Below are 5,346 nucleotides of genomic sequence, written 5' to 3'. Positions count from 1 at the left end.
AAATCGACACATTAGGTATATGTCAAAACCAATTATTTTCTAAGACATGTCAAAATGGAATGAAACGGGTTTGATTTAATCTACTAACATCTTCTTCTATCATTTTTTTTTGTTGTTGTTTTACAAATAACAGACGTGTTGAATATGATACTAAAAACTTCATTATTACTATATATAACAAAAAAACATCTATCTATGATTAATATAGTCATGTGTTTTCCGACAGAATGCAAAAATACTCTTTGTGGTTTCTCATTTTATATGATTAAAATCCAAGGATTTGATCATTTTCAACATATTTTGTTATTCTTTTGGTCATTCTCCAAAATGAAAAGACTCTAATACTCATGTCACTTATTTTTTAGATGTTAAAACATTTTTTTTAGATATATTAATAATTAGAAAAACAAACCCCCTCTCCTATCCTCTTCCTTTAACCCTATGTTCCCATGTAATAGTGATCATATAAGTTTTCTTTACACAATCACGATCATCACCGCCTCATCCATCTACGTCTACCATCGATATCGTCCCTTACATCATCACTAATACAGGAACCATCGAAACGGCCTCCCCCACCGTCTTTCTACCCTCAATTTATCGGCCGACCATAACTAGGGCTCCGACGACAAAACTCTTTGCCTTCCTTTCTCTTTCATCCACCCTCAGCTCTGACGGTAAACCCTTTGCCTTCCTTTTCTCTTTTATCCACTCTCAACCGCACTATCAACATATCAGTTGTTATCATAATCTCTATCCTCAACTGCACCATCAACATGTTGGAGGTATGCCCATAGTGTTATCTGTTATTGAAGGGTAGATTTAGATTAGATTGATACAATGTTAAAAGACTGATATGTGGATCTAGAGATGGGGAAGATGAAAAATCGAAACTTCGCTAGTCATCACCATCTCCATCGATTTGGTTGAAATCGTGTTTTAGAAAGTTAATATGGGTTCTTTGGAAATCGATCCATATATTTGTTAATTTGGGCTTGATTTCTACAAGTGTGCGTGTGTTATCATTATTGTAAGTTGAATTTAAACCTTGATTGGGAGAGTGGTGGTTGTCACCAGATAAGACAATGGGAGGACGAGGGAATGGGGTAACAGTGAAGTATGATAAGGAGAAAACATAAATGTGTGGAGTTGAGGTGAGGTTGGCTTCTAATTCAAGATGAAATAGGAATCTGGAGTTTTGTTTCAGGTGGCGAAGGCTAAAGCTGAGGCACCCATTTGGTGATTTCGATCGGCGGTCTGGTGAAGATGGTCTCATATGGTGGTCTGAAGTGGTGTAGGGTATACTTGGTCATGTAAATTTTAGTTTTTATAGATTTGTAGACATTTCAAGATGAAATAGGAATCTGCAACTTTTCAAAGGTTTAGACCTTAACCACATAAAATAAGAAAACACAAGGAACCTTTTTTGCAATTTTGTCTAATTTGGCCACAAAGTTCTTATTTAAAATTTTGGTCACAAATCTACTTTCTTATTTCATATTGAGTCCATGTTTCTTATATTGGCATATTTGGTCCCTAGATTTTGATACATTGGCAATTTCCTCTCCATTATTTTGTAGAAGGACACTTTCCATCTCCTTCTTTGTAGAATACCACTTTCCACCCTCATTTACTTTGTAAAATTTCACTTTTACCCCTCAAATTTGAACAACGATAATTTCCACCCTTTCAACTTTTATATATTGCCATGTGTGTGGGTTTGGTCCCTAGACTTTTGTATGTTCGCAAGTTCGGTCTCACGGAAAACTATACACACAAAATGATAAGATGATAAATATCGGTACTTTCTTTTCTTGTGACTAGAACATAGAAAGTAAAACCTTGCATGTGTCCCCCACGAAGCGAGGAGGGGGCAATTTCTAGTTTAAAAAATGTGTTGTTTAGATTCCCGACTAGGAAGTTTTATGCAATTAAATGGGGGCTCTCCTATTTTAGTTTAGCTATTCTTTTAAATGTTACGCATTGATCACTAATCCAAGATAAGTTGGAAAATGTGTCAGTACCATTAGAGGTTGAAAGCTCAAATCTCGCCTGAGACATTAGTACAACTTAAGATTAGATTAAGAGTTGTTTAAAAAATAGTTTTTAATTATGCTCTCTCTATTTTTTTATTATGTGGCTGGTGTCACGCCCCAACTGAGGCGGCGAAATATGTCGGGTTGTGTGACCTAGTTCATGGATCACAAGCAATTGAATATACAACACAAGTACAATGATAAACAAACAGTAGTTGTATTTCATTTTGAAGTTTGAATACAAGGTTCTTACAGATAATAATAAAGTACAGTAGTTGTCTTAAACATGTAGGCAGATATAACAAAATAAAACTAGATAACTAGCTCACATGAAATCCATGACTAACCTTTTGTGCGAAAGCTTGATTGTTGATTCCGTTAGAATACATGTGGTTTTGAGGGTCAAAACAAGGTTGATGAGAGTTACAAATTTTATACTATTAACAAAAATGATACTTTTTAGAAGTCTAAAAGTATTTTCTTTTTAAGTATAACCATACTTAAAAATTGTGTTTTTAAAAAGTCTTTAAATAAACTTTGAAAACCAAAATGCATCGTTGCATAAGTAAATTCATTCTTAAAATAGTTTTGAAAGAAACCAAGTCCATGGTTTAAGTAAGAGAGAGAGAGAGAGAGAGAGAGAGAGTTGATGTTTATCCTGAGTCCTATAACCAAACTATATGATTAGATGTAACCCTTACAATGCTTCGTTGGACGTCATAGGTAAAGACTTAAAATATTTATATGGATAAAGTTGTATATATTAAGTTTTAAGGATAATCGGATATACGGATAAAATTATCTGTCAAGGTTGTAATTAGCAACCATAGATATGGATAAAGTTGTACGAATATACAGATAAAGTTATACCATAAAGTTTGACTATAAAAGTCATTAAGTAAGGTATATGGATGTAATTGTACCGATGAAAGTCGAGTGTATTTGATATGTATAAGTGTAAGAGTGTATAATATTCATTTAAATATGTGACAAATCTTATGGGAGTGTACACAACTACACATAAGAATCTAAGATATAAGTTTTGTAGCTTGTATATTTATAAAACTATATATATATATATATATATATATATATATATATATATATATATATATATATATATATATATATATATATATATGTTTGTGTGCGTGTATAAGCATCGTATAAGTTGAAAACTACAAAATTGATAACCGTTTACGACACAAATTTCATGACAAGTTATATATATATATATATATATATATATATATATATATATATATATATATATATATATATATAATCATAGCACCTTATAGTAGGAAGATATATTATTTTTATTAGTTGTAATGTATTTATAACAACGATAATATATCTATATAATATATTTTGACTAGTTTATTTGCATATTAGGTGTTATTTATGTTATTTTGCTAAATAACACCTCATATGCAAAATAACATATAATCTATGGTACGGGCCCAACCCACACTTAGCTACTAAACATAATAATTCTAAGATATGGGTCCAACCCACACTTCGCTACTCTACACAGGTCGATATTGGTGCTTTCGACCCATCCCTACTAAAGGAAACTCACCTCTCAAGCTAGTTGATGAAATCTCATGTGAGGTATCTCTGATGGCTGCTCCAACGACTTCCCGGCTATCATTATAACAATAATAACTTAGTCAAAAACTGAGAATCCCTCTAAGGGTAAAATGAACATTTTACCCCTGGTGAAAGTCAACATTCTGGGTTGAACCAACTCGCCGAGTTGACCTGTCAACTTACCGAGGTCTATAACTAAAAAATCCTGGAGTCACGCTCCAACTCGTCGAGTCATCCCCACGACTCGTTGAGTTCTATCTAGCTACTTATAGTCGTAATTTAGCAAATCAACTCGTCGAGTCATCTTTAGACTCTTCGAGTTCTACCATAATCAGAAACAGGATAAAATCACTCAACTCATCGAGTTCCTATATGGACTCGAAAAGTTCCTCTGCCTGTTTGGGCCATCTTAACAGATTAAGCCTCTACTCTCCAGATCCAAACTTCATACTTCTTCTACATACTGGAAATGCCCTCTTAAGGGTAAAGTTTCCAACTTTACCCGTTAATAGTCCTTCTTAATGGGTTTAGCTCAAACCCTAGTTCTTTAGGACATAGATCTTTGTCCTAAAGCCATACTACTCCAAACCAAAGCATGAAAACTGAGATCTAGGTCCTAGACACCAAATGAACACATAAAGTCCCAAACTTTCCTTCCATGCATGGACTTTTGGTCTTAAAAAGAAAAACTAACACCTTAAAGCTTGGATGGGGACTCCAATTGCATAAAGTTTACACCTTTATGCCTTAACAACCCTTAATGATTCCAGATCTGAAGGGATCCTTGCTTGGGACGTCCATATCCCAAGGGCCAAGCTTCTTGGACCCAAAACCCAGTAAAGTGAAAATAAGAAGATCTAAGGAACTACTAGACAAGTTAGAGGCTTGATTACTAGAAAATAAAGGGAATGAGATGTTGTTTCTGGATCTACAATCTTCTCCTAAAATCCTCTAGCTTCTTCTTCTTCTACAAGCTTCAAATAACACAAATATCACTCAAAATGGCTCACAGGCTCACATAATGCTCTAGGATTTCGTGGATTAAGGTTTGGGACTTGGAGGCTAGAAATGAGGCCATAAAGTGGGGGTTAAGATGCTTGAATAGGGTGCAAAACGTTAGAATTAGGGTTTCACTATGGCAGACCTACTCGTTGAGTTGTGGGCTCTCAACTCGTCGAGTAGATTGCTTAAAATCATGTGCCCAATCTCATTTCAACTCGATGATTATGGGGCTTCCAACTCATCTATTAGCTCTACACAAATGAATAAATTATAATTAAATGCGTACCAGGAATCAGGCGTTACAGTGGGGTTGTGTTGTAGCTTAACTAAATTATATAGATTATTTGCTAAAGCAACAAAACAAGGGGCTGTTTTGTCAAACTTAACCAAATAAGGATTGATTTTAATTAAATGGGAATTAAGTTTAAGGTGGGACTAATATTGTAAAAAATTTCCAAGGGAGGGGCTAAAGTAATTAATTTAAATCAAAGTTTAGGATTTGGACTTATTTTCTAAAAAATTCCTTGGAGTGGACTAATGTGTTTATTTTTATTCAAAGTTTAGAAGAGCCTCCTCCTCCTCCTCCTGATCACTTTCACGGGAATGAAAAAAAGAAACACAAAGTGATGGGTCTCTCAGCCTGGCTCGATCATGAACGAAGTAAAACAAGGAAATAGGGTAGTGGTGATCAGAACTTACAATGGCAGCATTAAAC

The sequence above is a fragment of the Lactuca saligna genome, chromosome 1, assembly GCF_052625555.1.
Source record: "Lactuca saligna cultivar CGN05327 chromosome 1, ASM5262555v1, whole genome shotgun sequence".
Classification (NCBI taxonomy): Eukaryota; Viridiplantae; Streptophyta; class Magnoliopsida; order Asterales; family Asteraceae; genus Lactuca; species Lactuca saligna.
This window is presented reverse-complemented; position numbering follows the sequence as displayed.